The following is a 20501-nucleotide window of genomic DNA, read 5'->3' as shown; positions in this document are numbered from 1 at the left end:
AGCTAGATATCGGTAAGGCTTACGACAGAGTTAGTTGGAATTTTCTTCGTCACCGAATGCAAGCTATGAATTTCTCTGAGCAATGGATTAAGTGGATGCTTCTCTGTGTTCAAACAGTATCTTATCAATTCTGCATTAATGAATCCTTGGTTGGGCCAATTATTCCAAAGCGTGGGTTGAGACAAGGGGATCCTCTCTCCCCTTATCTCTTTTTATTGTGTGTCGAGGGCCTCTCCAATGCCTTAGACCAAGCTGTTGATAATGGGACTATTCAAGGCTGTAAAGTAGCTCCATCTGCTCCAGTGGTTTCCCATCTTCTTTTTGCTGATGACAGCTTCTTGTTTTTTAAAGGGACTACTGAAGAAGCTACTGCGGTGAAGGAAATTCTAACCAACTATGAAAAAATTTCAGGGCAGTCTGTTAATTATCAAAAGTCTGGAGTGTTTTTTAGTGCTAATATTCAAAGCGACAAACAGCAGGAGCTCTCTAATATTCTGGGTGTGCATAATGGTATTGTTAATACAAACTATCTTGGTTTACCTTCTCTCGTGGGGCAATCGAAAAAAAGAGTCTTTGGTTACCTCAAGGATAGAGCTCGTCAGCGTATCCAAGGATGGTGCAAAAAACCAATGTCGCGAGCAGGGAAAACAGTTCTTATTAAGAACGTTGCTCAGGCCATTCCAGCCTATAGCATGTCCTGTTTTTTGTTACCAAAGATGTTGTGTCAAGAGTTGGAAATCATGTTTAACAAGTATTGGTGGCAGTCAAATTCAAGCAGTGGCAGAGGAGTGAACTGGCTAGCGTGGAGTAAGATGAGCATGTCAAAAGCGAAAGGTGGGTTGGGTTTTAGAAGCTTATATGGGTTCAACATCGCTCTTCTTGGCAAACAATGCTGGAACTTTATAAAGAATCCTACTACCTTGGTTTCGAGAGTCTACAGAGCCAGGTACTTTGCAGATTCCCATATATTTGAGGCGAAGAAGGGTCGAAATCCGAGCTTTATCTGGCAAGGTTTGCTAACAGCCATGGAGTCTCTTAAGACCGGATTCAGATGGGTCGTTGGCAATGGGGAAGATATTCGAGCAACAAAGGACCAGTGGCTTAGAACAAAAAAACATTTTCGTGTGGAGGATGATCACAGATATACGGGCAGAAACGAAAAAGTGTCTGCGTATATTGATCCAGAGATGAAGATGTGGAATGCCCCTTTGGTTCTGGAGAAGTTTAGTCCTGAAGATGCTAAAGCTGTTCTCTCAGTGCCTATCCCCCAGCGAGATGTGAAGGATAGGATTGTATGGGCAGGTTCAACTACGGGCTGTTATTCTGCAAAAGAGGGATATAGATTTTGGTTCGACCAAAATTGTAGCAGCTTGTTTACCGTACAAAGTCAAGGCTGGAAAAGATTATGGACATTGCTTCTTCCTCAAAAGGTAAAAACTTTTATCTGGAGACTGTGTCGCAACACGATTCCTGTCCGTTGGAGATTAAGAGCTAAAGGGGTATGTCTCCCAGTCACTTGTCCTATGTGCAATACGGACATAGAGCACCTTCTACATGTTTTCTTTGACTGCAATTTTGCAACTCAATGTTGGGAGTATGCTGGTCTGCACTTCGATATGAGTTTGATCGAAGATGCACCTGGTTGGTTGTTGAATAAGCTCGCAAGTGCCAGTAGTGAGGAAGTTACTAAGATTTGTACCATTCTATGGGGCATCTGGTTTTGGAGAAACAAACGAGTTTGGGAGGACAAGACAATACCAGCTGCTGTGGCTATGAGAAACAGCTTTAGTCATATTGAAGAGTGGAAGGGTGCAGTTTCTAAAGTCCATGTTTTAAATGGTCCAGTTCAACCTAATAGACACACAAATCAGCATCATGTTTCTCGCTGGGTTCCTCCTGCGGTTGGTGTTCTGAAAGTTAATGTTGATGCATCTTTCAAGTCGTCATCAGACAATTTTAAGGTGGGCATGGTGTTGAGGAATCATGACGGGAAGTTTTTAGCAGGGAGGGCGAGCTGTTTTGAGCATGCTGCCACGGTGTTTGAAGCAGAAGCAGTGGGTGTGCGTGAAGCCCTCGCCTGGATAAAATCCATGCAGCTCGAAAACTGTATAGTGGAATTGGAAACAGACTCACTACTAGTAGTAAATGGAGTCAAGAACAGTTCTGAAAACTTGTTGGAAGTGGGAGAAGTACTTGAGCAAAGCAAGCTTTTAAGGAGAGAGTTAGTTGGTACTTCTATTCACTTTGTTAGGAATCAAGCTAACAGGGTGGCACATGAGATCGCCAGACTTCCCTGCTTAGTTAATTGCCATTTTGTTTTGTCGTCTCTTCCTGTTTGTTTGGAAGAGGCTGTTCGGAGGGATTTAGATTTTTAATGAAAGTTCCATTTCTTAAAAAAAAAATCTCAACTGGAGTTAGGTTTGATAAAAATTCGAGCTTTAAGTAGAAAATAAAGTAATTATCGGATTAGGAATCATATTTTCTCGATGAATGAGAATTCCGGATGAATAATATTTTGAATGATTGAACCGTGGTCCATATGTTAAACTTAAAATCAATTTTTTGAATAATGGGAATTTTTGAAAGAATATACTTTCAAAAATAGTTGAATCTTTTCAAATGAGAAAAATTTCTAATTAGTAACTAATTAATTTATCAAAGGACAAATTTATAACAAACTAATATCATATAATATTTTTAAATATCTATACGCATTTTTTTTGCCGGATATCTATACGGATTTAATAATACATATCTCTATTATATTATTTAATATTTATTAATAAATTACAAGTTAATTAAAATATGTTAGTTAACATTAAAATTTAAAATCGAATGCCTCACATTAGTCAACATAACATGTGCAGTTGGTTTACAAAGGATGCGTGAACCATTCAGATAAAATTGTAGGGAGCAGTCATCTAGTCATTTTTTTACTCGTCCAGACTTTTAACATGACAAACAAACGGTATGAATACTCAAAACAATTTCGTCCACTCCATATCCTTTCATCCATTCGTTGACAAATGAGACAAATTTTGAAAAACTCTGAGTCGAGTTAGAGTACGTTAGGCCGAATTTAAAATTGTAACTCTGAATCGAATTAGAGTATGCTAGGCTGAATTTAAAATTGTGACATATGACTTCACATGATTTTATTTGATAAGCTGAGAGTTTTAAAATGTGTAATTTTGACTGATTAATGACTTATATGTTATTAAAAATATAATAATAAAAACAAAAGTGATTTATGAAAAAAATTATGATTTATAGGTATTTCTTTTTAAAAATTTTAAATATTAAGTTAATGAAGAAGATAAATCAAACTAACTTCTTACCTTAAGTCAATTTTTGACTTTACGTCAATTTATGACTTATTACACAAACATTTTTTAGCTTAAAGTCAAAAATAGGTTTAAGTTTAAAGTCACCGCAAACAAGCTCTTACTTTGATTAAAAAAAACATTTTCTATATTGAAAAACTCTATGTGTTTTTCAACACAGCTGCAAATAAAGATTGAATAGCTAACTTTATAAGATTTCACCTAACTACAGTACTAGCTAGACTGCTCTTATTCTTTGAATTTTCAGACATCTTAAAATGACATACAACACTTGGTTATCTATCACTAGGTTACAACCTTTTCTAGTTTCAAGATAAAATTATACATACACTGCTATAAACAGCTCCCATCCTACTTCTTTTCTTGCTTGCACATTTGTGATAATATTTGTGATCTTCTTGACAAAGTAGTTTTGTTGAATATTTTCCTATTATATAGCTTCAAATGGTAGGCACATTTGTGATAATATTTGTGATCTTCTTGACAAAGTAATTTTGTTGAATATTTCCCTATTATATAGCTTCAAATGGTAGGCTTTGACTTCTTCGACATAAGACTAAGACTATTTATAGTTTAGCTTCCAAAGTAGTTTGTACTTTTTCTATTCAACCCCATGATTACCATCCTTTTTTTTTTATGTTGTAATTGTTAACGGACAACATCAAAAATTAGCAATTGATAAGTCAATAAATAGTCATTGATAGATTTATTGACTACTCGTTGATGACATCTTGATTTATCAGTTGATAGTTCATTATTCACTGGCCGTTAATAAATCTTTTATTGCTCTTCTGTTGATAGCTTGATTTAGTCGTTGATTTTTACTTCCCTCATGCAGTTTACATGATTTAGAATATTTATAATTTGACGTCCTAAGTACACATCCGTTGATAGAACAAAAATCTTATCAATTGATCAACATATTTTATCAACTACTCTCTCCGTCCCTCCCATTTCTTATCGTTTGGGTTGGGCACGGAGGTTAAGAAATATGTATAAAGTAGTGGAAAAGAGAAAGAAAAGTGAGTGAAGTGGTGAGACTCATTGATTTTTAATGTATAAAAAGAAGATAGTGGGTAAAAGTAGTGTGAAAAGGAAAGAAAAGTGAAGAAGTGGTGTGACCCATTTACTATTTTGGGTAAGTTTTGAAATGTAAAGAATTGGATGGGACATCCCAAAAAGGAAAGTGTAAAGAAATGGGAGGGACAGAAGAAGTACTAAAACTGAAAATTACCTCTTTTGTTACAACACCGCATCCGTTAATAAGTTATCTGATCAACTGATACTACAAATAGTCTGTTATCGGTGGATCAACTACTTTTTAACACAAGTGAAAATACAATAGATTTTTATTGACATATTCTTAACAGAATGTGTTAGAGATTGAATGAGGTAATGGTAATATGATACTTGTGGATAACTTGCATGTTGTTCCGAGAGACTAGTTTGAGAAATTGGAAGGCGTGGTTTGCATCATTTACGGTCGAATGGTGTCATTAAGGAGGAAGCACTTTGGATGCCAGTTGATCCGGCTATTATTTATGTATAATACTCCTCAAGTGAACAGACCTGTTTTTTTTATATGCAGAAGTTCTATTTTTAATTTGTGGATAATTCATGAATTTATGGATTGGATATTTATGTTGTGGCAATTAGAGCGTATGCAGTGATTTTTGCTTATTATAAGAGGTTTTTAAATTGTGTCAAAAAAACTGAGTCTCGTTGTTGATATTTGATAGTTAAAAATTAGAATTGAGAAAGCAGTGAAGGCAATGATCACAGGCTGGCTTAGTGATAATGTTGTTTCCCATGTCATGACGATGTCATGGATCTCCCACCTTCTCGTATAATTATGCTTATGCTATTAATATGGAAGTAGGTACATAGAAATAGTTCTAATATTATGTTTGGCGGGAAGGAATGAATTTCTATAAGAATGAAATGAAATTGAGAATGTAATGGTGGGAGAATAAAATGACCATTTAAGTCTCATATTTGGTTAATATATATTTGGTCAGAATGGAATGAGTCATTCCATTTAATTTGATTGTTTGCTTACTCAATGGAATGGATTTAATTTTTATCACTCTTACAAAAGTGTATTTTTTTAAAATTTAAAATTGAATAAACATAATGAATAAAGAAATACATAAAATAAATATTACGTAAATATAAAAAAGGAATAAAAAAACAGAACTTAAAAATCCAACAAGAACAAAGCAGAAGTTGCACTTCATAGTAATATGCATCCAAAGTGTCTTTCTCAAACCAAAAATAAAGTATAACACAATTTATTTTTTTATTTTTTTTGACAGAAGTATAACACAATTTAATAAAACGTTATTAAAAAGATGATGAAAGATATAATCCAATCTCAAATCTCAAACCTTAACAAATAGGTTGTTGTCTATTCTTAGATGCTGCAAAGAACAATATCATCAAATCTTTAGCTATTTTCTTGGCAACCTCAAGTTTCCACAATACTCGAGTCCATAAATCATTGAAAGTTCTTCATTAGTTGCTTCTTTTTTTAGCTTCATATCTTCTTCCGCTGCAGTTAGTAACTTGGTAGATAACTCAAACTGATTAGCCATTCTATCTGAAGCAGCATAGACAACCTCTGATAATAGATCTACGTGACCTTTGTTCCTTTTCTTGCTTGTTGACTCATCTAAATTTGTCTTTGTTTATAACCTGTCCTCTTGTACAGATTTATCGGCAGCTTCTACGTTTAGTCAGCCAAATTTCCAGTTACCTGGTCTTTCCTAATGATTATAGAAAGCTCTTTAAACCAAGACAAAACAATATTATGATATTCAGCAGTTCCCAGTATATATACTTGGATATTACTTGTCTCATGCTTTCCAATAGCAAGTATCTCATACTCGTCTTGTTAATTAGAACTATACAAATTGTATTGATGCATGTAAAGCTGCAACTACGTAATGTGTGCCACAAAGCACTAATTTTTATCAGATTTAGTGTATAATGGTTTTCCGTCATAATTAAGTTTTGCACTCCGACTTTTCCGTCATAATATATCCGTCGTAAATGCTCACAATTGTTGTAGTGTCAATGTAATGTCACATATAAAGACATCTGCGTTAATCTATTACAGTAAATGTTATTAACAGCCAACAGTTATATGAATTCACTAATTACATTCCCGGAAAGCAAAATACAATAACCTTTTTCATACTTATCTCTAAAAAGATTTCATGAAAATGCAAAAATATCAATATGAAAATGTGTTCCCTTTTGCCCCAACAGGTTCTTTACACGTAGAGCCTGTTCGTCTCCGACTTTAAACCATGATTTAAAGTTATTTGTAATTTTAAGTTGAAAAATATCTATTCAATAATAAACCAGAAATTAATTTAAAGTCAGTTTAATTAAGCTGGAAACTGATTTAAATCCAGAAGTTAGTTTGTAGTACTTTTTTGAGTGACTTGATTTATTAACCTTGTTTTGATAAAAGTTGTCCATAAGTTATAAGTTACCTATTAATCATTTTTATTTTCATTATTATATTTTTAAAAATCTATAAGTCAAAATTATCTAAACAAATATTTTAAGCTGCAAACTTATCACAATAAATAATGTCAAGTCATAATTTTAACCTAAGCCAAACGGGCTAGGTGGACTTTGTGAATCTTCACATAGCTTATAAGAAATACCACGCCTCTACCATAGATTTGACAGGTGGCAAGAACACCAGAGCACTCATGGGCATTTGCTTGGTGAGCTCTCTTTTCCATCCCTCTTTTGTAGGTCAATTTCTGTTGTGTCCAAGTCAAGTGTGCATTACCATGTGCGTGTTTAATTTCAGAGGACAGAGTATTTCCTTATATATGAGGCATGAGCTGCGTAGATTGTCAAGTGACTGTCATGTGAATATTCAAATTTATTGCAGTATGTAACGAGTTTTCTAACACAAAGTATTAATTTTAGTCTTGTTATCTAGTGTACATCTTCCATCACAAAACTTACTAAAGACTTGAACAAAGAGCACAAGGAAAGCTTAGCGCTGCAATCGTTGGCAGCTACTGCACTGGAGAAGGACTACAATGCACTGGAGAAGGACTACAAGGAGAGATCTCCGTCTATTCTTTGGATACCGGACTTCTGGCTTCTTTTAGCATTTTAAGTTATTTCTATTTTTTGTGTATCGATTGGGAAAAAGAAGCAGAAGTGTTTTTTCCAGGTTTTTGAAGTCAGGGAAGTCAGAAATACTATTCTTTCTTAGGTTTTTTTTATGATGTGTATTTATTATGAAGTTTTTAAAATTTTAATGTGTAATAAATTCTATTTATTAATAAAGTTTCTTGTATATTAATAATTTGAATTATTTTTTTAATTTATAAACTTAAATTATCAAACACTCAATTGATATATAAGTAAATTATCCAAATACTTTTAATAATCTATAAGTCAAGTTCAGTTATTACTTATAATCCTTTTCTTTATTTTAAACAATAAGTCATTTTTTTAAAGCTACTCCCTCCGTCTCTTAATACTTTCCCGTTTACCCTTTTCACGTTTGCCAATGCACACTTTTAATCATTCATATCTTTAATTTCGTGTTAGTATTAAATATAAAAATTTCATTGTATCAAAGTACTCATAAATACGAATCCAACGAGATCACTTCTGACTATATTTGGTCTTAAGCGAGGACAAATTTTATATGATAGGGTTTGGGTAGAAAATAGATATGATAAGGAATAGAGTATTTCTTCACAAAATGGAGAGTTTGAGCTTTAGTTAAGGATGATAGGATTGGAATGGTGGAAGGAATGATATTACTATACATCCAACTAAATTATAGTTCAAATCTCATTCCATTCCTTTCATGTTCATTCATCCCAACCGAAAACAACATAAGTGTTAACTCTCTCAGTTTGCTGGATTTAACTCTTTTAGTTTGCTGCTAGTTTGAATCCGTTCTTGCCCGGTTGCACCTCATTTTTTTAACTTTGAGCCAACTACAATTTGTTGGAACAATCATGAATAATTGACTTGTAGGACTTTCTGGTATCAAATTTAATTGAGTTCAGACCATGAGTTGAGATCGTTTCCAATATTTAAATAATACGCTTACATTCCAGCTTTCTCCATTTGAATTTATATTTGTAAGAAGAAAGCAAGAATGTGTGTAGTAAACTAGTAATAATTTTGTGTTACTAGTTAGATCATTTCAATCAAAAATATAAAGTTCTGGATATCAACATCTATATAGAGATTGTTTTTTCGTACATTTTCTTCGTGAGCACTTCTCAAAATTTAATTTTCTGTACCGTTTATCTTGTCTTATTCTTTAGAAATAAGTTATTTATTTATGGAAAAAAAGTACAGAAATGTATAATTTTTTTCCTGAAATTAGTGCTTATTTCTGCAAACCGGAAATATTAAACGTCTTGTAAGTGTATTTCTTGTTAGTTTCATATCACACTCACCAGTAAATTATAGATCTTGTTAGTTTCATCACTCACCACTAAATTATGAATTTTCTTCTTGTCAGTTTCATATCACACTCATCGGGATACATTGTAGGTCAGTTTCATGTCATTCTCACCCGTAAATTTCATGCAGTTGAGATGTGAGCGCCCAACAATTCTTGATTCATCTCTCTAAATAGTAATAATGTCTAATATAGGTGGAAATATTGTTGATGGAACTGAAGCTGCAGTATGTAGTAGACCCGCTGTAACCAGAGTGCAACACCGCGAGTCCCAATCATTTATGGAACTTTAAATGCATTTTGTTCTTGGTTAGATACTTGGTGCACATAATTGTATACAAAATCTTGTACATAATGACATGTGGTGGGTTTTAATTGGAATGAATCCTCTATATTTACGTCAACCATCTCAATTAAAACCCACCACGTCATCACTTGCCACCTCATTATGTAATACAGAGAACCCATGCTTAAATCCTTTTAAAATTATGTATACATTATAGAGTACAATTTCTTCAGGTGTTCCTTGCTTAGACGTGGCACCAAAAATATTACAAGTACTTTTGGTATATTTCACTTTCATACTTAAATTTAAATAGATCCGAGAGTCTACAGAAAGGAGTACGAAGTATAACATATAACAAAAATATGGTTGTTAGTTGAAATATTGCTGAGAATTCAGGTATAATAATAAATTCAACAACATAGGATAGGTATATACTATGATTATTAAATAATAATATCTAAGTTCTAGGTGAAGAATTATAATGAAGAATTTTTATTGTAGCTGGTCCTAGACTCCTAGGTGATTAGTTAAAGTCTTATCTAACCCTTTCATTTTTGTTATAATTTTTAATTTTACGGTAAATGTGGTGCTTTTCAAGTTAGTTGATATAATTATATTCGTTGAAATGAAATAAGGTTGTAATATTGAAACCAAAAATCCATGGAAAATCTATCTAATAATTAATAATAATTGACAGACCTCTCAGCACAACCCAATTTTCTTTTGTTGCAACGTCATATCATAGTCCAACCAGAATCAAAGAGATTAGTGACCTACTTAATATTGAACGATTTTTATTATGATTTTTATAAATAACTCAAAATATAATTCAAATAAGATCTCAAGTTCAAACGTTGCTACTCCCAATATTATTAGAGTTCTACGGTTAAATATTGCCACAAAAAAAGGACTTAGTGATCTATTATTTCATCCAAAAATGGACTTTTAGAGTGAAGAACTGTGTTGCATACATGATATACTCGCTACTAATAAGCTCAATGCATTCTTTCATAGTAGAATGTATGATTTAACACGGTTCTGCGGTCGTTATTTGTTGTTAAGAGAAATGTTTTTAAAAATCCCAAATCAAATCGCAAACATGGCCTATTCCCAGAAACAACATACAAGCTGCATGCATGTTTGTGGTTGAAAATTTTGATAAAAATTTAGAAATTTGGGCGGTTTGATAGCAGAATCTTCCAACGTCGGGGTTTATTAGTTTGGACTTTAGGCGATTTGACCACATGAATCATCTGATCCGGGTAATTTTTAGTGTGGATTGAAATTATAATTTAAACTCGAAATAATAATTTTGGGAAGAACTACTAATTGTAGGAGACTTTTCGGTTAAAGGCTAGTTTTGTGTCCATAAATAATTATTTATCAAATAATTTCTTACAAAATAGTTACTTCAATCCACTATTTAGAACAACTACTTCAGTTACTTATTCAATATAACTATTTTTATCTCTTAACAACAAATTGTCAAACAAATATGTACTTTGATTATTAATTATCTTTCTATCTGTCAATACCAAATTGCTAAACAAATATTTACTTTTACTTTTAATTGTATACACAACACGTCAAAACAACTACTTCTACACCTAACATCAAATTGCCAAACAGACATTTATTTTTACTTTTAATTATATATACAATACGGCTGATAAAATTTATACTAAGTTTACTATGATGCTTTACTATCTTTATGTTGCAGTATTCTTTACTTAAAGAAAACACATCAATCACTAAATTGAAAAAGCTACAGTTGAAGCCGAGGATAAAGGAACAACAGTGTTACTTCTAGGCCGGTCTACTTAATCAGGCAAGTTGTGTTATGGCCTGTTTGGGAATTTGGATTTCATTTGAAATCTTAGATTTGATCTAATAAGCTGTTTGGGAATTCAAGATATTCAAATTTTAGTACAAATCGGAGAATTTGAAATGACAACTCAATTTCTATCATTTAAAATCCATCATTTGAAATGAAATGCATGTTTCCAAACGGCCTCCTAATTACTTTGACATGAGTTTTCTCATTGAATAAAAAATTTGATGTATTATTTTCAAACGAAGTTGCGTTAAATCTGTACATAAAAATGAATTTGGTTGATAGGAGTAGCCTAGCAGTTGCCGTTGAGCTCAATAGTCAATAACATTCTCAAGGAGGCAACTCGGACAGAATTTATCCAGAATTTATCCAAGGTCTCCTGTCCTATTCCTATTCTCTTGTGTCAAAGGGGAATTCAGGTACACAGTACACATTCCATTGAATTAATGATCAGGAAGGCAATTGTTTTGGTTTTATAATCTTCTGACAACATTTTAAACCCTTTTGAAAGATACTAAAGTTATGGATTAAAACCTAAAACGCCATTGAAACAAGCTCCGAATCACATAGCTACAAGATAGGGGATGAAGATAATACACAACTGAACTGTATACACACAGAAAGTGTAAGCAAAGTTTGTTACAAGCGAAATGTTTACAACAAGAAAAAGTAGTCCACAAGTAGTAGGCCTGAAGTCTATTTATACGCAAAAGTCAACAACAAGTTGACCTTTACTTAACATCAAAATATATAACAGTAAAATAACAGAATAACCACCATGTGGTTTAACAGTCCTCCCTCAGATTGAAATGTGGTGAAGACAACACATTCAATCTGGAAACAATGTGCCAGTGAGCCTTCCGTGATAAGACTTTAGTAAGAATATCTACAAGCTGTTGAGAGCTAGGTACAAAGACAGGTTGAATCAGCTGCATCTGCACCTGTTCCCTGACAAAATGATATTCAATAGCAAAGTGCTTTTGAGGAATATGCAGTTCAATAAGAAGCAAATGCATCCATCACTACACCAAATTCTCATTCACACAACTGTCATGAGACAACGGTTGAAAATATTCCCGTTGTCCCAAAAAAATCAAACCACGGGGTTTTCTTCGTTATGAAAAAACTGTTGTCTTGCTTTCCATCCAACAATGTTTATAGAGGATTTTGCACACTATTGTCTAAACTGTTCGATTTGATTTATTTAGACAACTGTGTTTTCACGGACTGTTGTTTATAACTATTTTACACAAGAGTGAAACAATGTTGTATGTTCAAAAATTCATTCTATCTTAAGACAACTGTTATTTTACAAGCTGTTGTTTGTAACCATTTTACATAATGGTGCATGCATGTTGTATGTACAAAAATTCATTCCATCTTAAGACAACAATTTTTGACAACTCCGTTGTCTAATTTAGACAATGGTTTACTAAAACTGATATCATAGACTCTATCAAACAATGGACTTAAAATACCTTTGTAGAAAGCAAAGTTCATAGACAATGGTTATTAACATTATGGGATAATAGGGGTTCATACAATAGTTTAGAACAATGTTGTATGAAAATCCTGTTGAGAAGACAGTTAACTGATTAGCAAAAGAAACCGTTGTCTATACAGCAAAGATGGAAAAAAAGTTGACTTGCACATATTACATATCCCAACCCTGTAGACAAACCAAACACAAACCAAATAATACGATGCCCCATCTGAATAAACCAAACCAACAGATAATACCATAAATCAGCCAAAGGTCCAACCAACAACAAACTAGAGATCCTCAATCAAAATTGTAAGCCATTCCTCAAAATTGGCAAACCATACACTTTCAATTGGACAAGACAGAGATTTCAAATTACATTGTTCAACATATATACAAGACAGAGTTGTTTAGTAGTAGTGAATATTACAATGAAAATGGAAACACAATCCTTGTTTATTGCCTTTGGTAACATGCATGCTGCTTAGCCATAATTTTGCACGCCTTGACACCATATGCTGGTAATTCTGCATAAACACAAAAACAAGTGATCAACATAAATTTGCACAAGTTTGATGTGGAAAATTTTATAATTTTATCATCTGCAGTAGATAACATATCTCCGAGCACTGTTTCTGCAGTAGAAGCTAGCCATACTTGTATGTCCGCCGAATGATTATTTTTACTATGATAAAATCATCATCTATTATAACAAGAGCATCAACCAACAACATTCACAAATTGACAACTCAGTCAACTAGATGATGATTTTATCACGGAAAAAGTAATCTCATCAAGGGGTTCACGAGAAGTACATGTAGATAATATGAGCTTCACCTACAAAAAGAATAAAGTCAGCGGTACATAGACTCAAGTTTCTACAAATAATTATATATATTACCACGATGGAAGTTGAATCCATTCTTCTTTCTCTCACATATAGCTAGTATTTTCATCGTCTACTTCATCAACATTCGGGAACACGGGCAACTGCAGCTCATTCTCAAGTTCTATTTCTACAGAGCCTTCATTTTCATCATCACAGTGGTCATAAAAGTTCTTTTCAGGGACTTTCAACACCACAGACCAAAATTTTTCAAGAGTATCATCAATGTAGCAAAATTGCTTAACATGTTTCCCTAGAACAAAAGGATCATTTAAAAATCCTAATTTGTTTAAATTAACCAATGTATATCTCAAGTCATCAACCTTAACCCCTTTGTTCATATCTACCCAATTGCAACGAAATATAGGAACTCTAAAATTGTTATAGTCTAGCTTCCATATACTTGTTATAACTCCATAGTAGGTATATGAAGTATGTTCAACATATATTAATTTTTCGGAAAGCATTAATGTATCTGCAACAACACAAACACCACTACACTGTACTTGTCTATTTCCATCATGCTCCTTGGTGCTATAACTAACCCCGCTGATTTTATAACCACTGAAAGTAGGAACATTCTTGTTAGGCCCTTCTTCCATCCACCTTATATCATCACCTATGCTATTATGGTCATGGAGCAATTCCGTCTCAATCTGTACAATAAAAAAAATTTAAACAATCTTTTTAGGCCTGTGTTTTAATTTGTTATTGGATGTCTTCGACTTCTTATATTACTTCTCTGTATCATTTTTAATCAGGACTACGTAACAAGGTAATAAACACAGTAATAAAACTTACCTTTTTCCTGAACCATTCGGGGAATTGTTCATTCTGCTTGGTTTTAGCCACACCTCGTCATTTCCATGCTGCTGGTATCTTACCATTAAAGATGCCATATGTTCACTACAAGTAAAATCAATTGCTTCAATATATTTACCGAATTGCAGATAATGAGAAAATAACAGAATACACACACACACACATGTTAGTAACTTACTCAAAATATTGCCTGACGTCATTGCTATTTTGCAGAACACATAAGTGTGCTAGATGCAAGTCCTCTTTGTTTGGCTTGATCATTGTCGCACCAGATAAAGGTTTTCTTATTGCATTTTGCTCATGCCTATCATTTTTTGGCAAACCTATGTAGCTTCTTCAAAATTGACCAAACGTTCAACGGCCTCTTCGGCAACATATGCCTCGGCAATACAACCTTCGGGATGAGCAGCATTTCGAACATATCCATTAAACGCCTTCATATATCTCTCAAAAGGATACATCCAATGTAGAAAGATTGGCCCGCAAAGCTTAACCTCTCTCACAAGATGAATTTAGAGATGGATCATGACATCGAAGAACGAAGATGGAAAGTGTTTTTCCAGCTGGCATAATGTTTCCACCAACTGAGATTGCATATTTTGCAATTTATCTACATCAATGACTTTGCTGCAAATTGCCTTGAAGAAAAGGCAAAACCTTATTATTGTGCACCTGACCTTTTTGTGCAGTACCGACCGAATCGCAATTGGAAGCAAATGATGCAATATTGTGTGGCAATCATGAGATTTCATTCCAACAAGCCGAAGTTTTTCCATATTTACAAGATTCTTGATATTTGAACAAAATCCATCCGGTAACTTCATTTGAAGAAATGATGAGCAAACTACCTTTTTTCTGCACTCGATAAGTTCCATGAAGCCAAATGTACCTTCTCTTTCTTTCCGGGAGTTTTTGGCCTTAGCTCCGTTCTTATTCCCATTTATGCCATATCGAGACGGACAGACTCCCTATCTTTTGTCTTTCCGGGAATATTTAACAAAGTTCCAAGTAAAGCCTCACATATATTTTTCTCGATGTGCATCACATCGAGAACATGACTAGTCGACAAAAATCTCCAATACTCAAATTGAAAGAAGATAGATAACTTCTTCCAAACTGGTCTAGCATCACCTTTCTTTCGTTTACGTTGGCGTTGTGTCTTACCAAAGACATGGTCCCTTAGATGTTGTACTCTTTCAAAAACCTGCTCACCAATTAATGGAATCGGAGCATTACCTGTCTCAACGCTGTTATCAAAAGCTGCCTTTTGCTTTCTATACGGATGATGACGGGGCAACCACCTCCTATGCCTCATAACTACCGTCTTCCGATAGTGAACCAGCCTAGTAGCCTCTGTTTTATCAACACAAACTGTACAAGCATTATACCCTTTAACTACGTGTCCCGACAAGTTCCCAAGGCCAGATAATCACTTACTGTCCATAATAATATGCCCCTAAGTATGAAAGACTCTTGTCTATATGCGTCGTACACTTGTTTCCCGCCCCACAACTCCTGCAGATCTTCTATAAGTGGTTGAAGGAACACATCTATATCATTTCCAGCCTCGGTCGGTCCTGATATTAACAAGCAGATAATACTTTAACAAACCATTGTTTGAAAGAGTTCCTTACAATATTTAAGTTCAACCTGTTGTCTAAGACAGCATAAAATAACAGTATTGACTTAAAACTGTTGTGGTTAGCGTTTCAAACAACATTATGTACGATGATTTTGTCTCAAGGATTACACTACAATAGGAGTTAAACTAAAAATGTGGTCTAAAGAGCTTTATGATGGCAGTTAACCACAACTCATTATTAGAAATACATTCCACAAACCGTTGTTGGAAAGACTTCCTTACAATATTCCGGTTCAACCTGTTGTCTAAGACATCATAACATAACGGTATTGTCCTAAAACTGTTGTGGTTAGCCTTTCAAACAACATACAATAAACTACCCGTTGTTTGACAAATAATATATAGATTTTTGCACTCTTAGTTGACAGTAGCTAACAGTTGTCTGCTTGGAAAAAACCATTGCAGGTAAATTCTTCCAACAATACCATCTTTTATAAACCTGTTGTTGAATGTGATTTTCGGTAACAGTTATGAAACTATTGTGTCTGTAGCTTCCAGTAATGGTTCTATGCACTGTTGTCTGATCGAAATCACACGGCTCCTCAATAGACGATGAAAATTTTTGACATCAAACAATGGTTGTTAGGTCCAGAAATGATTGTAGAAGGGGGGGTTGAATACAATCGTCACTAAAAATCGCGGCGGAATAATCTGATTTGAATTAAACTTATTAATCAGATTTTAATTAATTAATATAACAATGTTTTAAGTCGTTATATAATTAATAAGGTTCGTTTTAATGTCCACTAAAGTTCGTAGAATAAATTCGACAGGATGTATTCTAGTTTAGTGATTAAAACAACCGAGTGATCAAAGCACAGAAAACTGTGGATATAACAATTGCAAGTTACAAACAACTTGAAAGCTTTTACAATGCTTGAACAACATGGAAATGAAGAAGTGAGGCCATATATATAGGCAAAGCACTTGGAACTAGGTATGACATTGAAAGGAATGACTTACTAGCTTAGGAATGACATTACAAAGCAAAGCCATGCCATAGAACAAAGAAGGAATGACATAAATAAACAAAGTCATACTGCCAGGGGCGGTATGACTTTCTTGCTTGGCCTAAAAGGATTACCAGACATGACATACACAGCATAAGCCATGTGCACACAATCGGTATGACATATAATTTCATAATGGCCTAAACGGTATGACTTAACAAAGTCATACACACGCAAGTCATATACATAACAGAATGCCATACGGATTAACACGGTATGACATTTGAAATGTCATATACCTTCACACGGTATGACATTAGAATGTTATGCATAGAATATCATACAACAGACTACGATATGACATTTTTAAGCAAAGACATACCGACTGCTAAAGTCAGTATAAATAACACGGTATGACATTCTTTAAGAAAGTCATACCGAGTTATAAAATGTATAAATCAGTGTTAAATAATTATATAAATATTAGATAATTACTCACTTAATTATATTAATTGTATAAATTCATAAATTAAATTAATTTGAAGCTGAATCAATTTAATAAATACATTATACAACTAATTTAATTATTTTGATAAGTGAAATAATTAAATAAATACTTATAAAATTATATTTCTTCAGCAGCAGGGACTTTTGACTTTGTCGAACGTTGTAGATCTTCGTCTTGATTGAACGGCCACTTATAGTTGATGCAGAACACTTAATCTGAGTAGCTGATACACAAATGTACTGTCTGGTTCATCTGTATCTAGCTGAATTAAATATTATTTATCAAATAAACATTTGAGACGTGGCTTGTTCGTCGATTCTTTGTCTTCGTAGTTCTTCTTCATTAGTAACACTAGTATGAAATTTTCTGAATAAATAAAGTATTAAAACTTTATACCTTCTGGACTTCTGGACGTGCTACAAAGAATTATTTGTACACTGAGGCTTGAACATATTAATGAACTTCTTCCAGTGGTGTGCAGCAGCATCCTGAAATTCTTCAGACATATAATTTCAATAAATCACTTGACGTTCTTCGTACGGATTCCTTCAACAGTACTTACTATTTACCTTGCTTTCTTATCAGAGTTGAGTTGGTACCTCTTTAATTACAAATAGGCTAAATATATGCCTTTCAATGGTGAAAAACAGTTGTAAGATCGTGTTTTTCTTGTAGTGCATGTTAAGTCACAAGCAGTGTCTGCACTAGCCCGTAGCTCAGCCTCAACAGTGGATTTGGAAACATCTTGTTGTTTCTTCGATTGCCAATTAACTAAAGAATCACCCAAGAGTAAACAGAAACCAGTAATACTTCGACTGGAATCATGGAAATTACCCCAATTACTATCACAAAATGCCCTGAGGCGAAGATCAGAAGTTGTAGGGAAAAATAAGCCTTGCAAAGGTGTGCCCTTAAGGTACCTAAGCACTCGCCGAACTGCAAGAAAATGTGGTACTCTAGGTAACTGTAAGAACTGGCTTAAATGATTCACAATGTATGCTATATCAGGTCGTGAAACTGTTAAGTATAACAGCTTCCCTATATACTTTCGATAAATCGTAGGATCATCAATGGGAAACCCATCATCTGAAGACAACTTAACAGTAGTGTCTACTAGAAAAGATAAAGGCTTGCTATTTTCTAGTCCAACATCTACCAGTAAGTCATGGATGAACTTATGCTGGTGTGAAAAATCCCTGTGTCCGTACGGGTAACTTCCAATCCCAAGTAATATTTTGCTAAACACATGTCTTCAATAGTGAAAGACTGATCAAGGAAGGTTTTCAGATTCCAAATGACAGAATTATCATTTCCAGTCAAAAGGATGTCATCGACATAGACTAATGCAATGATAAAAGAATCACCTCTCTGTAAAGTAAAGAGTGAATAATCTGCAACTGTTTGCTTAAAGCCAAAAGACAGTAAAGGTGCTCCTAGTTTCTCAAACCATACTCTGGAGGCTTGCTTTAAACCATAAATGCTCTTATTGAGCCTGACACAAGGTTCACAGAATTGTCAGGTGGAAGATATCCTTTAGGTAACTCCATGTAACTTCCTCTGATAAATCACCATGAAGGAAGGCGTTATTGATATCCAGCTAATGAATATCCCATCCTTTAGTCGAAGCAATAGAAAGAATGGTACGAACCGTAACCATCTTAGCTACAGGGGCAAAGGTGTTGTGATAGTCTTCTCCTTCTATCTGGGTGTACCCTTTTGTCACTAAGCGAGCCTTAAACTTGTCAATCTCTTCATTGGATAAATACTTAACCCTGTAAACCCAGCGACACCCTACAACCTTTTTGTTGGGTGGTAAAGGCATAAGAGTCCAGGTGTTATTAGACTTTAAAGACTTTAACTCTTTGGACATTGCTTCAACCCAAGGAGGATCACAAATAGCCTGATTATAACTGTAAGGTTCCTTTACTACAACAGATGCATTCACGGCACAAGAATAAATGGTGCTGGGAACAGAAGAGTATTTCTGAAAACTGAATTTTGAAGCATTAACTGGACATTCTTGTAAGACAGTCGTGGCTGAAGCACAATGATTTGTCAGAATAGTGGTAGAAGACACTTTGTAATCCTTCATCCATGCAGGCTGAATTTTGTGCCTCAAAGAAGTTCTAGGCTGAACAACTGGAATAGATGAGGAATTTGACTGAACTGTGGGAGTTGGCTGGTTAGTGTGTACATTTCCTTCTGGAGAAAGATGAACAGAAGGAGATGAATATGAACCAAAATCAGGACTAGCAATCTCATGTACAGGTGTATCCAGATCAACAGAGGTCGATGAATCAGGAGGTGGGAAACGTATAGTAGAAACATCCTGAAGCTCTGAGTAAGGAAATTGAGACTCATCAAAGATAACATGCCTTGATATGTGTATAGTTTGTGTAACAGGATCAAACAGTTTGTAGCCCTTCTTGTTAGGTGGGTAACCGATAAAAATGGTTTTCAAAGCCCTAGCTGCCGGTTTATCAGTAGAATGTACAGACATATATGCAAGACAACCAAAAGCTTTCAGGTTTGTGTAAGATGGTGGCTCATCAAACAGTTTAGAATAAGGAGTAGCAAATTCTAATTTAGAATTTGGAAGTCTGTTAATGATGTAGGTGGAGGTTAATAGGCAATCTCCCCAAAAATAGTGAGGCAATTTGCTTTGAAACAAAAGGGCTCTAGTCATTTCAAGTAGGTTGTTATGTCTCCTCTCAATCTTTCCATTCTGTTGAGGGGTGTATGGACATGTAGTTTGGTGGATTATACCCAGACTAGCAAAAAACTTAGAAAGATCAGAGTTAACAAACTATGTCCCATTGTCCGTCCTAACACATTTAACAGAACATGACTGGAATTGTGTTGATACATGAAGACAAAAATCTTGTAAAGCTTGACTAGCATACTGCTTAGTAGGAAGAAGGACAGTCCATAAAGCTCTTGAATAATCATCAAGAATAGTCAAAAAATACTTGCAAACATTACAAGTAAAGAGTCTATAAGGGCCCCAAAGGTCACAGTGTATTAGATCAAACTTATTGGATGAAAATGAAGTACTAATAGGGAAGGGTAACCTGCACTGTTTTGATAAGGGGCATATATCACAGACTAAGTCAAGTGTAGAGAAGGATATGTCAGAAATCTTGGACAAAACTTTACTAGGTGCATGTCCCAATCTTTTGTGCCATAACAAATTCTTTTGCAACTCGTAAATCTTATGTCCACTCGCAATAGAGAAACGATCATCCAATTCAGTCCAAACATCGGCAATATTATCCATGTAATTCA

Source organism: Daucus carota, chromosome 4, assembly GCF_001625215.2.
Source record: "Daucus carota subsp. sativus chromosome 4, DH1 v3.0, whole genome shotgun sequence".
Classification (NCBI taxonomy): domain Eukaryota; kingdom Viridiplantae; phylum Streptophyta; class Magnoliopsida; order Apiales; family Apiaceae; genus Daucus; species Daucus carota.
The sequence above is the reverse complement of the archived record's forward strand: the minus strand, read 5'-3'. Positions refer to the sequence as shown.